Raw genomic sequence first — 23118 nt, forward strand, 5'->3', positions numbered from 1 at the left:
TAAACATAGCCCTAGCCCTAACCCTAACCCTAGCCCTAGACCTAGCCCTAGCTCTTTCCAACCCTAACTCTAACACTAGCTCTAACCCTAGTCCTAACCCTAACCCTAACCCTCACCCTAACACTAACCCTAACCCGAACCCTAAACCTAGCCCTAACCCTAACCCTAACCAGAACCCTAACACTAAACATAGCCATAGTCCTAACCCTAACCCTAACCCTGACCCTAACCCTAAACCTAAACCTGACCCTGAGTTTGTTTCACCTCCTTCCTTCCCAAATTTTTTATTCTGGCGCAATACAAACAAGAGTTTTGACAGAGTATCCAATATGAAATAAAAAAAAAAAACACAACAAATTGGTATTTAATGCTTACAAATCTACAGGTAACACAACCAAGAAGAGTTTTTGTTTTTTGGAAAAGGAATTGGTACCATTTTGCTGAGGGGACCCATATTAATTCCCTCCAAATCGAGTGTGAGTGTGATTTTCAGGTTAATTCAATCAGAATTCCACAGCCAGTCAGCTGGGAGGGGTGGATGAATCTGGATGCAGCCGGTTTCCTTGTGACTAAATCAAGCCCAATATCACTAAGGACTCTTGGATTTCTTCGGCTTTTTTCACATTTTTCTTATTTCTCATGGCTTGTAATGAATTTTCTAATGTGAGCTTTGGATTTGAGGCTGGAATATGGAGTTCAGGGCATGGGAGGAATGGTCATTTTCAATCAGGGCACAACTGTTGGCTTGCTTCAATTCTGGATTTCTGTCATGGTTTTGGGTGCATCAGCCAATTTTTGCTTTCTTGAGCGGCAATTTCCTAAATTTATTCTGAGTCTGAGTTTGTTTTGCCTTCTTCCTTCCCAAATTTTGTATTCTGATGCAACACAAACAAGAGTTAAGACAGAGTATCCATTATGAAATAAAAAACATATCGTATTGCATTTCATGCATAGAAATCTACAGGAAACATGACCAAGAGGAGTTTTTGTGTTTTGGAAAAAGAAATGAGACACTTTTTCTGAGGGGACAAATATTAATTCCCTTCAAATCCAGTGTGAGTTCAATTTTCAGGCTAATTAAATCAGAATTGCACAGCCAGTTAGCTGGGAGAGGTGGATGAATCCGGAAGCAGCCGATTATCTTGTGATTAAATTAAGCCAAATATCACAAAGGACTCTTGGATTTCTTTGGCTTTTTTCACGTTTTCTTTTCTGCTGGCAAACGCAAATTGGTTCCACATGGAGTCAAATCCTCCACACATTCGAGTTTTCTAGGCAGAACGCTTCAGAAACCCAAGAAAACATGATATTTGTGTTTGTTAACGTGACATTGGATGCACTTGCCGAACAGAAAGCTTGCGTTTTTCTCTGAAACCACTTTGACAGTGATTTTTTGGTTAAATTTTGCCTGAAAACCAAAACAACTTGTCCAGATATGCCTGGATGAAAGTTGAAATATATAGTGTGTTGTAGCTATCTCAATCCCAGATCTTCCTACAGCCTCTGTGTTTGTGTATTCTGGACATTATCTACGGACTTTACGGTTTTGAATGCATTTTAGCATGTAACATTTACTTTTCTGCCGGAAAACGCTAATTGGTTCCGCATGGAGTCAAATCCTATACACATTCGAGTTTTCTAGGCAGAAAGCTTCAGAAACCTGAGAAAATGTGATACTTTTGTTTGTAAACATGACATTGGATGCACTTGCTGAACAGAAAGATTGTGCTTTTTTCCAAAACCATTTTGACGGTGAGTTTTTGGTTAAATTTCACCCAAATTCTGCAACAATTTTCAGGATACGCCTGGTGGAAAGCAAAAACATCAGTTGTGTTCTGGCTCTCTCAATCCCAGATCTTGCTACAACCTCTGTGTTTGTCTGTGTTTTCTGGACATTATCTACGGACTTTACGGTTTTGAATGCATTTTAGCATGTAACATTATGTTTTCTGCTAGCAAACGCTAATTGCTTCCACATGTAGTCACATACTGCACACGTTCGATTTTCTAGGCAGAAAGCTTCAGAATCCCGAGAAAACATAATATTTGTGTTTGTAAGCATGACATTGGATGCACTTGCTGAGCAGAAAGATTGTGCTTTTCTCCAAAACCACTTTGATGGTGATTTTTTGGTTAATATTTACCCAAAAACCACAACAATACATCCGGATATTCCTGATGAAAGCAGAAATATCTGGTGTGTTGTGGCGATCTCAATCCCAGATCTTCCTACAGCCTCTGTGTTTGTTTGTGATTTCTGGACATTATCAACCGACTTTACGGTTTTGAATGCATTTTAGCATATAACTTTTATTTTCTGCTGGCAAACATTAATTGGTTCCACATGGAGTCAAATCCTCCACACATTCGAGTTTTCTAGGCAGAAAGCTTCAGAAACCCGAGAAAACATGATATATGTGTTTGTAAACATGACATTGGATGCACTTGCAGAACAAAAAGCTTGGGCTTTTCTCCAAAACCACTTGGACGGTGATGATTTTGTTAAATTTCACTCAAAAACCACAACAACTTTTCCGGATATGCCTGGATGAAAGCAGAAATATCTGGTTTGTTGTGGCTATCTCAATCCCAGATCTTGCTACAGCCTCTGTGTTTGTTTTTGTTTTCTGGACATTATCTACCAACTTTATGGTTTTGAACGCATTTTCGCATGTAACAGTTTGTTTTCTGCCAGCAAACGCTAATTGGTTCCACATGTAGTGAAATACCGCACACATTCGAGTTTCCTAGGCAGAAATCTTCAGAATCTGAGAAAACATGATATTTGTGTTTGTAAACATGACATTGGATGCACATGCCAAAGAGATAGATTGTGCTTTTTCCAAAATCACATTGATGGTGGCTTTTTGGTTAAATTTCACCTGAATTCCTCAACAATTTGTCCGGATATGCCTGGATGAAAGCAGAAATATCTGGTGTGTTGTGGCTATCGCAATCCCAGATCTTTCTACAGCCTCTGTGTTTGTTTGTGATTTCAGGACATTATCTACAAACTTTACGGTTTTGAATGCATTTTAGCATATAACTTTTATTTTCCGCTAGGAAACATTAATTGGTTCCACATGGAGTCAAATCCACCACACATTCCAGTTTTCCAGTTTGAAAGCTTCAGAAACCTGAGAAAACATATTTGTGTTTGTAAACATGACATTGTATGCATTTGCCGACCAGAAAGATTGGGCTTTTCTCCAAAACCACTCTGACGCTGATTTTTTGGTTAAATTTCACACGAATTCCACCACAATTTGTCCATATATGCGTGGATGAAAACAGAAATATCTAGTGTGTTGTGGCTATCTCAATCAAAGAACTTTCTTTAGCCTCTGTTTTTGTTTATGCTTTTTGCACATTATCTATGGACTTTACGGTTATCAATGCATTTTACCATGTACATTTTGTTTCCTGCCTGCAAATGCTAATTGGTTCCACATGGAGTCAAATCCTCCACACATTCGATTTTTTTAGACAGAAATCTTCAGAAACCGGAGAAAAAATTGGTATTAGTGTGTTTAAACATGACATTGGATGCACTTGCTGAACAGAAAGATTGGGATTTACTCCAAAACCAATTTAACGGTGATTTTTTGGTTGAATTTGACCTGAAAACCACAACAGTTTGTCCAGATGTGCCTGGATTGAAAGAAGAAATATCTGGTGTGTTGTGGTTATCTCAATCCCAGATCTTGTTACAGCCTCTGTGTTTGTGTTTTCTGGACATTATCTAATGACTTTACATTTGAATGCATTTTAGCATGTAACTTTTTGTTTTCTGCTAGCAAACGCTGATTTCTTCCACATGGAATCAAATCCTCCACACATTCGAGTTTTCTAGGAAGAAAGCTTCAGAAACCCGAGAAAACATGATATTTGTGTTTGTAAACATGACATTGGATGCACTTGCAGAACAAAAAGCTTGGGCTATATTCCAAAACCACTCTGACCGTGATTTGTTCGTTAAATTTCACCCAAATTCCACAACAATTTGTCTGGATATGCCTGGATGAAAGCAGAAATATCTGGTGTGTTGTGGCTATCTCAATCCCAGATCTTGCTACAGCCTCTGTGTTTGCTTGTGTTTTCTGGACATTATCTACAGACTTTACGGTTTTGAATGCATTTTAGCATGTAACTTTTTGTTTTCTGCGGCAAATGCTAATTGGTTCCACATGCAGTCATGTAATCCACACATTCGAGTTTGCAAGGCAGAAAGCTTCAGAAACCTGAGAAAATGTGATATTTGTGTTTGGAAACATGACATTGGATGCATTTCCTGAACAGAAAGATTGTGCTTTTCTCCAAAACCACTTTGACGGTGATTTTTTGGTTAAATTTCACCTGAATTCCACAACAATTTGTCTGGATATGTCTGGAAGAAAGCAGAAATATCTGGTGTGTTGTGGCTATCTCAATCCCAGATCTTGCTACAGCCTCTGTGTTTGTTTGTGTTTTCTGGTCAGTATCTACGGACTTTACAGTTTTGAATGCTTTTTAGCATGTAACATTTTCCCTTCTGCCCACAAATGCTAATTGGTTCCACATGGAGTCAAATCCACCACACATTCGACTTTTCCAGGCAGAAAGCTTCAGAAACCCGAGAAAACATGATATTCGTGTTTGTAAACATGACATGGGATGCAGTTGCTGAACAAAAAGATGTGCTTTTCTCCAAAACAACTGGACGGTGATTTTTGGTTAAATACATCCATATTCCACAACAGTTTGTCCGGATATGTCTGGCTGATGGCAGAAGTATCTGGAGTGTTGTGCGATCTCAATTCCAGATCTTGCTACAGCCTCTATGTTTGTGTTTTCTGGACATTATCTACGGACTTTATGGTTTTGAATACATTTTAGCATGTAACATTTGTTTTCTGCCGGCAAACACTAATTGGTTCCACATGGAGTCAATCTTCCACACATTCGAGTTTTCTAGGCAGAAAGCTTCAGAAGAAAGAAAACATGATATGTGTGTTTGTAAAGATGACATTGGATGCATTTGCCGAACAGAAAGATGGGGCTTTTCTCCAAAACCACTTTGATGGTGAATTTTTGGTTACATTTCACCCAAATTCCACAACACTTTGTCCAGATATGCCTGGATGAAAGCAGAAATATCTGGTGTGTTGTTGTGATCTCAATCCCATATCTTGTGCAATCCCTGTGTTTGTTTGTGTTTTCTGGTCATTATCTACAGACTTTATGGTTTTGAATACACTTTAGCATGTAACTTTTTGTTTTCTGCCGGCAAGCGTTAATTGGTTCCACATGGAGTCAAATCCTCCACACATTCGTGTTTTCCAGCAGAAAGCTTCAAAAACCCGAGAAAACATGATATTTGTGTTTGTAAAGATGATATTGGGTGCACTTGATGAACAGAAATCTTGGGGTATATTCTGAAACCACTTTGACGGTAATTTTTTGTTTAAATTTCACCCGAATTCCACAAGAATTAGTCCAGATATGCCTGGATGAAAGCAGAAATATCTGGTGTGTTGTAGCGATCTCAATCGCAGATCTTGCAACAGCTTCTGTGTTTGTTTGTGTTTTCTGGACATTATCTATGGACTTTACGGTTTTGAATGCATTTTAGCATGTAAGTTTTTGTTTTCAGCTGGCAAACGCTAATTGGTTCCACCTGGAGTCAAATCCTCCACACATTCGACTTTTCCAGGCAGAAAGCTTCAGAAACCCAAGAAAATATGATATTTTTGTTTGCAAAGATGATATTTGGTGCACTTGCTGAAAAGAAAGCTTGGGCTATATTCTAATACCACTTTGACAGTGATTTTTTGGTTAAATTTCATGCAAATGCCACAAAAATTTGTCCGGATATGCCTGGCTGAAAGAGGAAATATCTGGTGCATTGTGGCTATCTCAATCCCAGATCTTGTGCAGCCACTGTGTTTGTGTTTTCTTGACATTTTCAACAGACTTTACAGTTTTCAATGCATTTTAGCATGTAACTTTTTGTTTTCTGTTGGTAAACGCTAATTGTTTCCACATGTGGTCAAATCCTCCACACATTCGAGTTTTCTAGGCAGAAAGCTTCAGAAACCCAAGATAACATGATATTTGTATTTGTAAACATGACATTGGATGCATTTGCTGAACAGAATGATCGTGCTTTTCTCCAACACCACTTTCACGGTGATTTTTTGGTTAAATTTCACCTGAATTCCACAACAATTTGTCTGGATATGTCTGGAAGAAAGCAGAAATATCTGGTGTGTTGTGGCTATCTCAATCCCAGATCTTCCTACAGCCTCTGTGTTTGTTTGTGTTTTCTGCTCAGTATCTATGGACTTTACAGTTTTGAATGCTTTCTTGTATGTAACTTTTTGTTTTCAGCCGGCAAATGCTAATTGGTTCCACATGGAGTCATATCCTCCACACGTTCGTGTTTTCTATGCAGACAGCTTCAGAAACCGAAGAAAACATGATAATTGTATTTGTAAACATGACATTGGATGCACTTGCCAAACAGAAAAATTGGGATTTTCTCCAAAACCACTTTGATGGTGATTTTTTGGTTAATATTTACCCAAAAACCACAACAATACATCCGGATATGCCTGATGAAAGCAGAAATATCTGGTGTGTTGTGGTGATCTGAATCGCAGATCTTCCTACAGCCTCTGTGTTTGTTTGTGTTTTCTGGTCAGTATCTACGGACTTTATGGTTTTGAATGGTATTTTAACATGTAACTTTTATTTTTTTTTGCCGGTAAACACTAATTGGTTCCACATGGATTCAAAACCTCCACACATTGAAGTTTTCTAGGCAGAAAGCTTCAGAAACCCAAGAAAACATGATATTTGTGCTTGTAACATGACATTGGATGTGCTTGACAAACAGAAAGATAGTGCTTTTCTCCAAAAATGCTGTAAAGGTGATTTTTTCATTAAATTTCACCCGAATTCCACAACATCTTTCTTTTTACGCCTGGATGAAAGCAGAAATATCTGGTGTATTGTGGCGATCTCAATCCCAGATCTTGCTACAGCCTCTGTGTTTGTGTTTTCTGGACATTATCTACGGACTTTACGGTTTTGAATGAATTTTAACAAGTAACTTTTTGTTTTCTGCCAGCAAACGCTAATGATTACACATGCAGTCCAAACATCCACGCATTCAACTCTTATAGGCAGAAAGCTTCAGAAACCCAAGAAAACATGATATTTGTGTTTGTAAACATGACATTGGGTGCACTTGCCGAACAGAAAGTTGTGCTTTTCTCCAAAACCACTTTGATGGTGATTTTTTGGTTAAATTTCACCCGAATTCCACAATAATTTGTCCAGATATGCCTGGAAGAAAGCAGAAATAACTGGTGTGTTGTGGCTATCTCAATCCCAGTTCTGCTACACCCTCTGTGTTTGTGTTTTCTGAACAGTATCTACGGACTTTACAGTTTTGAATGCATTTTAACATGTAACTTTCTTTTTTTTTTTACTGGCAAACGCTAATTGGTTACCATAGATTCAAACCCTCCACACATTCGAGTTTTCTAGGCAGAAAGCTTCAGAAACCCGAGAAAACATGATATTTGTGTTTGTAAACATGACATTGGATCTACTTGCCGAACAGAAAGATTGTGCTTTTCTCCAAAACAAACTGACGGTGATTTTTTGGTTAAATTTCCCCTGAATTCCACAACAATTTTTCTGGATACGTCTGGATGAAAGCAGAAATATCTGGTGTGTTGTTGCTTTCTCAATCCCAGATCTTGCTACAGCCTCTGTGTTTGTTTGTGTTTTCTGGACATTATCTGTGGACTTTGCTGTTTTGAATGCATTTTAACATGTAACATTTTCTTTTCTGCCTGCAAAAACCAATCCGTTCCACATGAAGTCAAATCCTCCACACATTCGAATTTTCTAGGCAGAAAGCTTCCGAAACCCGAGAAAACATGATATTTCCGTTTTAAACATTACATTGAATATACTTGCTGAACGAAAGATTGTGCTTTTCTCCAAAACTACATTGACGGTGATATTTTGGTTAAATTTCACTGAATTCCACAACAATTTGTCTGGATATACCTCGATGAAAGCAGAGATATCTGGTGTGTTGTGGCTATCTTCAAGAGTTAAAATTGTATATGTGCTGGTGTAAAAATTAAGCTTAAGCTTACAGGTTTAAACCTTCATGGTACAGCTGTAAAAATAAGACAGAGTGAAGTAGTACCTTGACAGTAGAGACTCCATTTTGAAGCACTTGAGACTCCATTCTGAGAAACACCCCCTCCCACCGTGAGACTCTGGTCTGAAAGTATGATCTCACATTGTCGGACAATAGCAGTGCACTCCATCACCCTTGGCAGAGCACAAAAACCCCCTAGCATGATTGCTCAAGCTTAAAAGTAGAAAGGTTGCACCTGGGTTACCTGGGCTAATAATAAAGATGTGATTTGTCTGTGTCTTACGTTAATGTCAAGTCCTAATTCTTTTTTTTAACTTTTATTTAATGAATATAAATTTCCAAAGTACAGAATATAGATTACAATGGCTTCCCCCCATAACGTCACTCCAACCCATAACCCTCCCCTTATCCACTCCCTCTCCCCTTCCATTCATATCAAGATTCATTTTCGATTCTCCTTATATACAGGAGATCAGTTTAGCATACATTAAGTAAAGATTTCAACAGCTTGCTCCCACACAGAAACATAAAGTGAAAAATACTGTTTGAGTACTAGTTATAGCATTAAATCTCAATGTACAGCACACTAAGGACAAAGATCCTACATGAGGAGTAAGTGCACAGTGACTCCTGTTGTTGACTTAACAAATTAACACTCCTGTCTATGGCATCAGTAATCACCCTAGGCTCTTGTCATGAGCTGCCAAGGCTATGGAAGCCCCCTGAGTTCACTGACTCTAATCATTTTTAGACAAGGCCATGGTCAAAGTGGAAGTTCTCTCCTCCCTTCAGAGAAAGGTACCTTCTTCTTTGATGACCCATTCTTTCCACTGGGATCTCACTCGCGGAGATCTTTCATTTAGTTTTTTTTTTCCCCCAGAGTGTCTTGGCTTTCCATGCCTGAAATACTCTCATGGGCATTTCAGCCGGATCCGCATGGCTTAAGGGCTGATTATGAGGCCAGAGTGCTGTTAGGACATTTGCCATTCTATGGGTCTGCTGTGTATCTCACTTCCCATGTTGGACCATTCTCTCCCTTTTTTATTCTATCAGCTAGTATTTGCAGACACTAGTCTTGTTTATATGCTCCCTTTGGCTCTTAGTCCTATCATTATGATCAATTGTGAACAGAAATTGATCACTGGGACTAGTGAGATGGCATTGGTACATGCCACCTCGATGGGATTGAATTGGAATCCCTTGGTATGTTTCTAACTCTACTGTTTGAGGTAAGTCAGCTTGAGCATGTCCCGAATTGCACATCTCCATCTCTTCCCTCTCAATCCCACTCTTATATTTAACAGTGATCACTTTTCAGTTAAGTTTCAGCACTTAAGAAGAATTGTGTATTTATTACAGTATTCAATCAAAAGTATTAAGTAGAACAAACAAAAAAATACTAAGAGGGATAACATATTAAGCTGCTCATCAACAGTCAGGTTGAAGGCTGGTCAAGTCACCGTCTCTCATAGTGTTCATTTCACTTTAACAGGTTTCCTTTTTGGTGCTCAGTTAGTTGTCACCTATCAGGGAGAACAAGTGGTATTTGTCCCTTTGGGATTGGCTTATTTCACTCAACATAATGTTTTCCAAATTCCTAACAGGGATCACTTTTCAGTTAAAATATAAACACCTAAGAATAATTGTGTGTTAGTTACAAGTTCAACCAATGCTACTAGAACAAAAAAAAATACTAAAATGGATAAAGTATTACATTGTACATCAACCGTCAGGACAAGAGCTGATCAAGTCACTGTTTCTCACAGTGTCCATTTCACTTCAACAAGTTTCCCCTTTGGTGCTCAGTTAGTTGTCACCAATCAGGGGGAACATATGATATTTGTCCCTTTGGGGCTGGCTTAATTCACTCAGCATGATGTTTCCTCCATCTTGTTGCAAATGACTGGGTTTCATTGTTTTTGACTGCTGTATAGTATACTATAGAGTACATGTCCCATAATTTCTTTATCCAGTCTACTGTTGATGGGCATTTGGGTTGGTTCCAGGTCTTAGCTATTGTGAATTGAGCTGCAATAAACATTAATGTGCAGACTGCTTTTTTCTTTGCCAATTTCATTTCCTTTGGGTAAATTCCAAGGAGTGGGATGGCTGGGTTGAATGGTAGGGTTATCTTCAGGTTTCTGAGGAATCTCCAGACTGACTTCCATAGTGGCTTCACCAGTTTGCATTCCCACCAACAGTGGGTTAGTGTCCCTTTTTCCCCACATCCTCGCCAGCATCTATGGTTGGTAGATTTCTGTATGTGAGCCATTCTAACCGGGGTGAGGTGAAACCTCATTGTGGTTTTGATTTGCATTTCCCTGATTGCTAGTGATCTTGAACATTTTTTCATGTGCCAGTTGGCCATTTGGATTTCCTCTTTTGAAAAATGTCTATTGAGGTCCTTGGCCCATCTCTTAAGTGGGTTCTTTGTTTTGTTTTTGTGGAGTTTCTTGATTTCTTTTTAGATTCTGGTTATTAACCCTTTATCAGTTGCATAGTTTGCAAATATATTTTCCCATTCTGTCGGTTGTCTCTTCACTTTCCTGACTGTTTCTTTTGCAGTACAGAAACTTCTCAATTTGATGCAATCCCAATAGTTGATTTTGGCTTTGACTGCCTGTGCCTCCCGGGTCTTTTCCAGAAACTCTTTGCCTGTGTCAATATCTTGAAGGGTTTCTCCAATGTTCTCTAATAACTTGATGGTGTCAGGTCGTAGATTTAGGCCTTTAATCCATGTTGAGTGGATTTTTGTGTAAGGTGAAAGGTAGGGGTCTTGCTTCATGATTCTCCATGTGGAAATCTAGTTTTCCCAGCACCATTTATTGAATAGACAGTCCTTGCTCCAGGAATTGGTTTTGTATCCTTGATCAAATATAAGTTGGCTGTAGATGTTTGGGTTGATTTCTGAAGTTTAAATTCTGTTCCATTGGTCTATCCATCTGTTTCTGTACCAGTACCATGCTGTTTTGATTACAACTGCCCTGTAGTATGTCCTGAAATCTGGTACTGTGATGCCTCCGGCTTTGTTTTTGTTTTACAAGATTGCTTTAGCTATTTGAGGTCTCCTGTGTCTCTATATAAATTTCAGCACCATTTTTCCAGATCTGAGAAGAAGGTCTTCGGTATCTTGATTGGTATTGCATTGAATCTATAAATTGCTTTTGGGAGAATGGACATTTTGATGATATTGATTCTTCCAATCCATGAGCATGGAAGATTTTTCCATTTCTTGGTATCCTCTTCTATTTCTCTCTTTAAGGTTTTGTAATTTTCATCGTAGAGATCTTTAACATCCTTGGTTAAGTTTATTCCAAGGTATTTGATTGTTTTTGTAGCTATAGTGAATGGGATTGATCTTAGCAGTTCTTCCTCAGCCAAGGCATTGTCTGCGTATAAAAAGGCTGTTGATTATTGTGCATTGATTTTATACCCTGCTACTTTGCCAAAATCTTCTATGAGTTCCAATAGTCTCTTAGTAGAGTTCTTTGGGTCCTCTAAATAATCATGTCATCTGCAAAGAGAGATAGTTTGAGTTCTTCCTTCCCAATTTGTATCCCTTTAATTTCTTTTTCTTGCCTAATAGCTCTGGCTAGAACCTCCAGAACTATATTGAATAGCAGTGGTGAGAGTGGGCATCCCTGTCTGGTACCAGATCTCAGTGGAAATGCTTCCAACTTTTCCAGATTCAATAGGAAGTTGGCTGTGCGTTTTTCATAGATAGCTTTGATTGTATTGAGGAATGTTCCTTCAAAACCCATTTTGCTTAGAGTTTTCATCATGAACGGGTGTTGTATTTTATCAAATGCTTTCTCGGCATCTATTGAGATAATCATATGGTTTTTCTTCTGCAGTCTGTTAATGTGGTGTATCACATTGATTGTCTTGCGCACATTAAACCATCCCTGCATACCAGGGATAAATCCCACTTGGTCTGGGTGGATGATCTTTCTGATGTGTTGTTGCATTCTATTGGCGAGAATTTTATTGAGGATTTTTGCATCTATGTTCATCAGGGATATTGGTCTGTAATTCTCTTTCAGTGCTGCATCTTTTTCCGGCTTAGGAATTAAGGTGATGCTGGCTTCATGGAAAGAATTTGGGAGGATTCTCTCTTCTTCGATTGTTCTGAATAGTTTGAGAAGAATTGGAATTAGTTCTTCTTTAAATGTCTGGTAGAATTCAGCAGTGAATCCATCTGGTCCTGGGCTTTTCTTTGTTGGGAGGGCCTTTATTACTGTATCAATTTCTGTCTCAGTTATGGGTCTGTTTAGGTTTTCGATGTCTTCCTGGTTCAATTTAGGTAGATTGCATGTGTCCAGGAATCTATTCATTTCTGATAGATTTTCCTGTTTGCTGGCATATAGGTCCTTGTAGTAATTTCTGATGATTCTTTTTATTTCTGTGGTGTCTGTTGTTATGTTTCCTTTTTCAACTCTGATTTTATTGATTTGGGTCTTTTCTTTTTTTAGTTAGTTGGGCCTATGGGGTGTCAATTTTGTTTATTTTTTCAAAAAACCAGCTCCTCGTTTGGCTGATTTTTTGTAATGTTTTTCTTGATTCAATCCTGTTGATTTCTTCTCTGATTTTAATTATTTCTCTTCTCCTACTAGATTTGGGTCTGGTTTGCTGCAGTTTCTCTAGGTCCTTGAGATGCGTTGAAAGCTCATCTATTTTGTGCCTTTCCAATTTCTTGATGTAGGCACCTATTGATATAAACTTTCCTCTTAACACTGCTTTTGCTGCGTCCCATAAGTTTTGGTATGTTGTGCTGTTATCCTCATTTACTTCCAGAAAGTTTTTGATTTCTCTTTTAATTTCTTCTATGACCCATTGTTCATTCAGGAGCATGTTGTTCAATCTCCATGTGTTTGCGTATGCTCTAGGGATTCCTGAGTTGCTAATTTCCAACTTCATTCCTTTATGGTCTGAGAAGCTGCATGGTATGATTCTAATTCTTTTGAATTTGCTGAGACTTGCTTTATGGCCTAGTATGTGGTCAATCCTAGAGACGGTTCCAAGTACTGCTGAGAAGAATGTAAAATCTTTAGCTGTAGGATTGAAAGTTCTGTATATATCTGTTAGATCCATTTGGGCTATAGTGTCATTTAAATCTGCTGTTTCCTTGTTGATCTTCTGTCCGGATGATCTGTCTATTTCTGAGAGTGGAGTATTGAAGTCCCCCAGTACTATTGTATTGGGGTCTAAGTCTCCCTTTAAGTCTGTTAACAAATCTTTTAGATAAACTGGTGCCCTGTAGTTAGGTGCATATACATTGATAATTGTTATATCTTCTTGTTGTATTGATCCCTTAATCATTATATAGTGCCCCTCTTTGTCTCTCTTAACAGTTTTTGTGGTAAAGTTTATGTTGTCCGATATTAAGATGGCTACGCCCGCTCTTTTGTCCATTTCTGTTGGCATGGAATATCTTTTTCCAGCCTTTCACTTTCAGTCTGTATGCATCTTTGTTGGAAAGATGTGTTTCTTGTAAGCAGCAAATAGATGGGTTTTGTTCCTTAACCCAATCAGCCAATTGGTGTCTTTTAACTGGACAGTTCAGGCCATTCACGTTCAATGTGACTAATGAAAAGTGGTAACTTTGCCCTGCCATTTGCCAAAGATAAGTTCTAATATATGCTTTGAATTCCCTGTGATCTTTTGCTGTGAGCTTTCCTTCATTTACCTTCTTTCATATTGATGACCGTGTTTCTGTGTTTCTGTGTGTAACACATCTTTAAGCATCTGTTGCAGGGCTGGACGAGTGGCGACAAATTCTTTCAATTTCTGTTTGCTATGAAAAGTCTTTATTTCACCTTCATTCACAAATGAGAGCTTTGCAGGATATAATATTGTGGGCTGGCAGTTTTTCTGTCTTAGTACCTGGCCTATATCTTGCCATTCCCTCCTAGCTTGTAGGGTTTCTGATGAGAAGTCAGCTGTGTGTCTAACTGGAGATCCTCTGAGAGTAATCTGACATTTCTCTCTTGCACATTTTAGGATGTTTTCTTTATGTTTCACTGTGGAGAGTTTAATTACAATGTGTCGTGGTGAGGATCTCTTTTGGTCGTGTTTATTAGGGGTTCTGTGAGCTTCCTGTACTAGGATGTCTCTGTCCTCCAAACCTGGGAAATTTTCTGCTAATATCTCACTAAAAAGGCCTTCTAATCCTTTCTCCCTCTCCATGCCTTCAGGAACTCCTAGAACTCGAATGTTGGTTTTTTAATAGTATCCTGAAGATTCCCGACAATATGTTTTAGATTTCTAATTTCTCTTCTTTTCTTTGGTCTGACTGTATCCTTTCCTGTTCTCTGTCTTCTAAGTCCGATATTCTCTCTTCTGCTTCACCCATTCTGTTTGTAAGGCTCTCTATTGTGTTTTTCATTTGATCTATTGAATTCTTCACTTCATTATGATTTCTCGTCACTATCACAGTTTCCTGTTGTACTAGTTGTTTCTTTTCATTTTGATTCCTCCTTAATATTTCACTTTCACGAGAGAGATTTTCTATCTTGTCCATTAAGGATTTCTGTAGTTCAAGAATTTGTTTTTGAGAACTTCTTAATGTTCTTATCAATTTTTTGAGATCCGCTTCTTGCATTTATTCTAACTCATCATCTTCATATTCTTGAATTGGGGTGTCTTTTTCATTTGGGGTCGTCATGGTGACTTTCTTGTTTTTATTGCCTCGGTTTTTGCATTTGTTATTTGGCATATTGGAGATATTTGCTTTCTTCACTGTGGTGTTTTTTCTTATTATACTATGACTCTAGATTAAGTGGACTGTCTGTTTTTGATGGAGCCTTAGAGGCTTGAGATGGGTGTGGCATGAGAGCTCTGTATGGTGTGCCAAAGGTGACACTCCCAGGTTAGGCGTGGTAAATATCTCTCTCTCTCTCTCTCTTTCTTTTTTTGATTCAAAAGGGAAGTAATTCCGCACAGCTGAACGAAGTTGGAGGTAGTTAGCAGGCAAATGATATACCCACAGGAGCCAGAGATCGGAAGCTCTTTCCCAAGGACCACACAGGGAATCTGTTCGGCCCTCAGCGTGGGCTCAAATTCTCCTTCAGTCTCCCACTGGGTTGCCAAAGTTACGGAATTGTAGCATCTCTTGAGAGTACTCACGTGAATTCCGTGAGTTCTCTCCCCCACCGTCTCTTTTTTCACAGTCTCAGTTCAGTAGCACCACAAATTTACTAGGTCCTAATCTCCTGTTAATTCGCCCCGCCCAGAGTCAGGTTTTTCTGCCAGGCTCAGGGCCGGTGCAGACCTGAGGTCGCTCTGCTTATGACGTATGTCCAAGATGGCGCCTGCTCTTTGTCTTGCTCGCCCTTGAGAGGTGAGCGGAGAGAGAGAAACCCGTGTCTGTACCAGTCACCTTTTTTTTTCTCTCTCTCTCTCTCTCTTCCAGTTAGCCTGGTGAACTTTCCCCCCTGGGGGTCGTTCCCTCTAGTCTCCTCTCTCCACTTGCCTGCCCGTGTCTTGGGCTATTGAGGTTCAGCTCACCTCGCGTTCCAGCGCTGGTGTGTTGAGTCTGCCGCTGGTGTCCTGAACTGTGGACTCCCACGCTCTCCACGCAGGTCCACTGTGAATCACGCGTTCCGAAAGAGTTTCTTCTGCTTTTCCTCCCCTACTCTTCTTTGAATCTGCAGTATCTCCACTTTTATTAAACTGTCTCTCCCCAGAATATCAGTGTGCTCCCTTCCTAGTCCGCTATCTTTCCTCCTCCTCCAAGTCCTAATTCTAATTGTAAGATTGTAACTGGTATTGTCAAGATTATGATAAATATTATTTTAACTTATGTTTTAGGTTATGTTGACCCCAGTAACCATATACTCTCTTTTGATTTTATGTACTCTCTTTTGATTTTAGCAACTGTGTGTAGCAACCGTGCATAACAACCATGCATTCCCCCTTCCTGGTATTGCGGTTTTTGCCTTTATAAACCCTAACCTTTGGTTATTTGGGGCTTCTCTGCTCATGATGATAAGACAGCCCCAGCATGCTGGATAATCAATAAATCTTTAACCCTTTGCTAGTTGCAGGAGAGAAAGGTCTCTTGGACTCATTCCTCGGGCAGTGGGCTTTTGCAGACTCTAACAATCTCAGTCCCAGATCTTGCTACAGCCTCTGTGTGTTTTTGTGTTTTCTGGTCATTATCTGCAGACTGTGCTGTTTTGAACGCATTTTAGCATGTAACATTTTGTTTTCTGCTGGCAAACGCTAATTGGTTCCACATGGAGTCAAATCCTCCACACATTCGAGTTTTCTAGGCAGAGAGCTTCAGAAACCCAAGAAAACATGATATTTGTGTTTGCAAAGATGATATTGGGTGCAATTACCGAACAAAAAGCCTGGGATATATTCCAAAACCACTTTGATGGTGATTTTTTGGTTAAATTTCACCCGAATTCCACAATTTGTCCAGATATGCCTGGATTAAAGCAGAAATATCTGGTGTGTTGTGGTGATCTCAATCCCAGATCTTGCTACAGCCTTAGTGTTTGTTTGTGTTTTCTGGATATTATCTATGGACATTACGGTTTGAATGCATTTTAGCAGGTAAATTTTGGTTTTCTGCCGGCAAACACTAATTGGTTCCACCTGGAGTCAAATCCTCCACACATTCGAGTTTTCTAGGCAGAAAGCAGACAGATTTTCAATCCTGTCCAATAAGGATTTCTGTAGTTCAAGGATTTGCTTTTGAAAATTTCTAAATGTTCGTATCATAAATTTTTTGAAATCCGTATCTTGCATTTCTTCTATCTCATCATCTTCATAATCTTGGCTTGGGGTGTTTTGTTTCTTGGGAGGCATCATAGTGTCATCGTTGGTCTTCTTCCCTTGATTTCTGTGTTTGTTGCTTGGCATAGTTAATTCTTCTTTTGTCACTGTGCGTTTGTTTTTTTATTATACTATGTCTGTGTTAAGTGGACTGCCTGCTGTTGGAGGAGCCTTGGAGGCTTGAGATGGGTGTGGCCTGAGAGCTCTGCTTGGTTCTTCCAGGTTACGGGTGTGCAAAGGTGACACCCTCAGGTTATGCATGGTAAATCTCTATTTATTTATTTATTTTATTTATTTATTTATTCAGGAGGTAAGTAATACCGCACCGCACGGCTGTGCAGAATTGATGGTATTTAGCTTCTGATCCTTGGCTTCTACCCAAAGAGTCTGTGCAGGCTCTGTTTCTCCTCTGGACTCCCACTGGGTTGCCTAGGCTACTGAATTGTAGTGACTCATTTCCTTAGCTCTCCCCTGTTGTTATGTAAATCCAGAGTGGGGGCCTGCTCTTATCTCTTGCAAACCTTGCAAACTCTTGCAAAGTCTTGCAAACATTGCAACCTTGCAACCTTTGCAAGGTTGGCAGAGAGAGAAACCCCCCACCTTTATTCCTTCTCTCCTGAAGTCAGTCTGGTGAACTTTCCCGCTCCCCTCTAGATTCTGACTGCCGTTTCCCCACAAATGTCTCAGGTTACTGAGCTCACCTCCCCTTCCAGTGCCGATGTGTGGACTCGGAGCCCTGAGCATCCCAACTCTCCCCACTGGTATCTGTGTGACATCAACTCCCCTTCCTGCACTGGCGCGCAGACCCTGCAACTCCCACGGCTCGGCTTCCACGCAGTGGGCAACCTTGTTCTCCCAGTAGGTCCTGCGAGTCACAGCCACTAGATCCAGAAGAGTTTCCTCTGCAATTTTTTCCAGATCCTTTTTCTGAGGCTACCGTTACTCCACTTTTATTAAACTAAATTGTCCCAGCCTGGTTAAATTTCACATGAATTCCACATCACTTTATCCGGATATGCCTGCATGAAAGCAGAAATATCTGCGTTGTGGCTATCTCAATCCCAGATCTTCCTAGGGCCTCTGTGTTTGTTTGTGTTTTCTGGACATTATCAACGGACTTTATGGTTTTGTATGATTTTAGCATGTAACTTTTTACATGGTGCAGGCAAACACTAATTGGTTCCACATGGAGTCAAATGCTCCACACATTCACGTTTTCTAGGCTTAAAGTCTCCAAAACCTGAGCAAACATGATACTTGTGTTTGTAAACATGATATTGGATCCACTTGCCGAAGAGAAAGATTGTGCTTTCCTCCAAAACCATTTTGACGGTGATTTTTTTATATAATTATACACGAATTCCACACCATTTTGTCGGGACAAGCCTGGATGAAAGCAGAAATATCTGGTGTGTTGTGGCTATCTCAATCCCAGATCTTGCTACAGCCTCTGTGTTTATTTCTTTTTTCTGGGCATTATCTACGGACTTTATGGTTTGGAATGAATTTTGTCATGTAACATTTTGTTTTCTGCCAGCAAATGCTAATTGGTTCCACATGGAGTCAAATCTTCCACACATTCGAGTTTTCTAGGGGGAAAGCTTCAGAAACCTGAGAAAACATGATACTTTTGTTTGTAAACATGACATTGGATCCACTTGCTGAAGAGAAAGTTGGTGCTTTTCTCCAAAAGCACTTTGACAGTGATTTTTTGGTTAAATTTCATCCTACTTACACAAACTTTCTTCAGATATGCCTAGATGAAAGCACAAATATCTTGTGTCTTGGTGCTATCTCAATCCCAGATCTTGCTACAGCCTCTGTGTTTGTTTGTGTTTTCTGCACATGATCAACGGAATTTATGGTTTTGAATGAATTTTAGCATGTAATATTTTGCTATGTGCAGGCAGACGCTGAATGGTTCCACATGGAGTCAAATCCTACACACATTCCAGTTTTCTAGGCAGAAAGCTTCAGAAACCCGAGCAAACATGATATTTGTGTTTGTAAACATTACATTGGATCCACTTACCGAAGAGAAAGATTGTGCTTTTCTCCAAAACCACTTTGACGGCGATTTTTATATAATTATACACGAATTCCATACCACTTTGTCTGGATAACCCTGGATGAAAGCAGAAATATCTGGAGTATTATGGCTATATCAAACCCAGAGCTTGCTAGAGCCTCTGTGTTTGTTTGTGTTTTCTGGGCATTATCCATGAACATTATGGTTTGGAATGTGTTGTAGCATGTAACGTTTTCTTTTCTGCCGGCAAACGCTAATTGGTTCCACATGGAGTGAAATCCTCTACACATTCGAGTATTCTAGACAGAAAGCTTCAGAAACCAGAGCAAATATGATATTTTTGTTTGTAAATATGATATTTTATCCACTTGCCGAAGAGAAAGATGGTGCTTTTCTCCAAAACCACTTTGACAGTGATTTGTTGGTTAAATTTCACCTGAACTCCACAACACTTTTCCAGCTATGCCTGGATGAATGCAGAAATATCTTATGTGTTGGAGCTATCTCAATCCAGATCTTGCTACAGCTCTGTGTTTGTTTGTGTTTTCTGGACAAGAATAACGGACTTCAGGGTTTGGAATGAATTGTTGCATGTACATTTGTTTTCCTCGGGAAACGCTAGTTGGTTCCATGTGGATTCAATATTTCCACACATTTGAGTTTTCTAGGCAGAAAGCTTCAAGCCAAGCAAACATGATATTTGTGTTCGTAAACATGACATTGGATCCACTTGCCGAAGAGAAAGATTGTGCTTTTCTCCAAAACTACTTTGAAGGTGAATTTTTGGTTAAACTTCACCCTAAATCCACACCACTTTTTCTGGATAAGCCTGGATGAAAGCAGAGATAACTGCCGTGTTGTGGCTGTCTCAATCCCAGATCTTGCTACAGCCTCTGTGTTTGTTTGCATTTTATGGACATTATCTACGGACTTTACGATTTGGAATGAATTTTAGCATGTAACTTTTTGTTTTCTTCTAGCAAACGCTAATTGGTTTCACATAGAGTCAAATCCTCCACACATTTGCATTTTCGGGGCAGAAAGCCTCAGAAACCATAGGTAACATGATGTTTGTATTTGTAAACATGACGTTGGATCCACTTGCCATAGAGAAAGATTGTGCTTTCCTCCTAAACCACTTTGACAGTGAATTTTTCGTTGAATTTCACACGAAATCCAAAATACTTTGTAAAGAAAAGCCTGGATGAAAGCAGACATACCTGGTGTTTTGCGGCTATCTCAATCCCAGATCTTGCTAGAGCCTCTATGTTTGTTTTTGTTTTCTGGACATTTTCTATGGACTTTACGGTTTTGAATGAATTTTAGCATGTAACATTTCGTTCTCTACCATCAAACGCTAATTGGTTCCACATGGAGTCAAATCCTTCAACATTCGTGTTTTTAGGCAGAAAGCCTCAGAAACCAAAGAAAACATAATATTTGTTTTTGTAAACATGACATTGGATCCACTTGCTGAACAGAAAGATTGTGCATTTCTTGTAAACACTTTGACGGTGAATTTTTGGGTAAATTTTGCTCGAATTCCACACCTCTTTCTCCAGATAAGCCTGGATGTAAGCAGAAATATCCGGTGTGTTGTGGCTAACTCAATCCCAGATCTTGCTACAGCCTCTGTGTTTGTTTGTGTTTTCTGGAGATTTATTACAAACTTCATGGTTTTGAATAAATTTTAGTATGTAACTTTTTGTTTTCTGCTAGAAAACGCTATTTGGTTCCACATAGAGTTAAATCATCCAACATTCGCTTTTTCTAGGCATAAAGCTTCAGAAACCTGACCAAACATGATATTGCTGTTTGTAAACATGACATTGGATCCACTTGCTGAAGAAAAAGATTGTGCTTTTCTCCAAAACCACTTTGACGGTGAATTTTTGGTTAAATTTCACCCGAATTGCACACCACTTTGTCTGGATAAGGCTGAATGCAAGCTGAAATATCTGGTGTGTTGTGGCTATCTCAATCCCTGTTCTTTCTACAGCCTCTGAGTTTGTTTGTGTTTTCTGGTGATTATCTATGGACTTTACGGTTTGGAATGAATTTTAGCATGTAACATTTTGTTTTCTGCAGGGCAAACGCTAATTAGTTCCACATGGAATCAAATCCTCCACCCATTCGCGTTTTCAAGGCAGAAAGCTTCAGAAACATGAGCAAACAAGATATTTGTGTTTCTAAATATGACATTGGATCCTCTTCCCTAAGTGAAAGATATACTGCTTTTCTCCAAAACCACTTTGATGGTGATTTTTTGGATAAATTTCACTGGATTACCACACAACTTTGTCCAGATAAGACAGAATGAAAGAATAAATATCTGGTGTGTTGCTCTTATTTCCATCCCAGATCTTGCTACAGCCTCTCTTATGATAGTGTTTTCAGGATATTATCTACGGGCTTTATGGTTTGGAGTGAATTTTGGCATGTAACTTTTTGTTTTCTGCCGGCAAACGCTAATTGGTTTCACATGGAGTCAAATCATCAACATTCCAATTTTCTATTCAGAAAGATTCAGAAGCCCGAGCAAACATGATATTTGTGTTTGTAAAAATGACATTGGATCCACTTGCCGAAGGGAAAGATTGTGCTTTTTCCTAAAGCGCTTTGACGGTCATTTTTTTATTAAAATTCACCTGATTCCACACCACTTTGTCCGGATATGCCTGGATGAAAGCAGAAATATCTGGTGTGTTGCTGCTATCTCCATCCCAGATCTTCCTATGGCCTCTCTTATGATAGTGTTTTCTGGACATTATCTATGGACTTTAGGGTTTCGACTGAATTTTAGCATGTAACTTTTTCTTTTTTGTCAGCAAACGCTAATGGGATCCCCATGGAACCCAATCATCCACACATTCAAATTTTATGTTGGGCTTCTTTATCCTCTTCCCTCCTTTTCCATCAGCAACAAAAAAAAAGAAAATGTTACATGCTAAAATTCATTCCAAACTGTGATCTCCATGGATAATGTCCAAAAAAACACAAACAAAAACAGAGGCTGTAGCAAGATCTGGGATTGAGGTAGCCACAACCGAACTGGATATTTCCAGTTTAACCCAGCCGTGTCTGGACAAAATGTTGTGGAATTTGGGTGAAATTTACACAGAAAATCACATTCAAACTGATTTTGGAGAAAAGTAAAATTCTTCTCATCACCAAGTCTCTTTACTTTAACGTTTACAATAAATAATTCTTGTTTCCCATGGTTACTGTAATATTCTACCTAGAAAACTGGAATATGTAGGGTTTTGTATCCAATACCCTCCATTGCATTCAGCAGCAGGAAAACAAAAGGTTACATGGAAAAATTCATTCCAAAGTGTGAGGTCCATGCATAATGTCCAGAAAACACAAACAAACACAGAGGCTGTAGCAAGATCTGGGATTGAGTTAGCCACAACAGAACCGGATATTTCCAGTTTGATCCAGCCATATCCTGACAATGTGTTGTGGAATTCACGGGTCATGGACCCAGAAAATCACAAGCAAACTGGTTTTGAGAAAAGTAATATTCTTCTCAGTCAGAAGTGCCTTCAATCTGATGTATACAAAAAACATATCATGTTGCCCACGGTTACTGTAGTATTCTGCCTAGAAAACTTGAATATGCAGATTTATATCTAGTTCCCTCCATTGAATTCAGTAGCAAGAAAACAAAATGTTACATGCTGAAAATCATTCCAAATCGTGAAGTCCATAGATAATGTCCAGAAAACACAAACAAACACAGAGGCTGTAGCAACATCGGGGATTGAGTTAGCCACAAGGGAACTGGATATTTCTGGTTACATCCAGCCATACCTGGACAAAGTATTGTGGAATTTGGAATTATTGGACCCAGAAAATCACAGTCAAAATGGTTTTGGAGAAAAGTAAAAGTCTGGTCATCGGAAAGTTTCTTTAGTTTCATATTTACAAAGAATTGATGTTGTCCATGTTACTGTAGTATTCTGCCTAGAAAACTCGAATGTGTAGGGTTTTTGTGTCCAGTTCCCATCTTTGCAGTATACAGCAAGAAAACAAAATGTTGCATGCTAAAATTCATTGAAAACTGTGAAGTACATGGATAATGTCCAGAAAACATAAACAAACACAGAGGCTGTAGCAAGATCAGAGATAGTTAGCA

The 23118-nt window shown here is 39.1% G+C and overlaps 1 protein-coding gene across 1 annotated transcript in view; it reads right to left on the reverse strand.

Annotated features, from left to right (window-relative positions):
• Window positions 1-236: 236 nt before the first annotated feature.
• Window positions 237-23118, reverse strand: part of LOC127488697 (nuclear factor 1 C-type-like) — a 186526-nt gene continuing 163644 nt past the window's right edge. Inside the window, exon 5 of the transcript XR_011384415.1 lies at window positions 237-7329. The gene's annotated coding sequence lies outside the window, so the exon portion shown is untranslated. The remainder of the gene's footprint in view (window positions 7330-23118) is intronic.

Source organism: Oryctolagus cuniculus, chromosome 19, assembly GCF_964237555.1.
Source record: "Oryctolagus cuniculus chromosome 19, mOryCun1.1, whole genome shotgun sequence".
NCBI lineage: Eukaryota > Metazoa > Chordata > Mammalia > Lagomorpha > Leporidae > Oryctolagus > Oryctolagus cuniculus.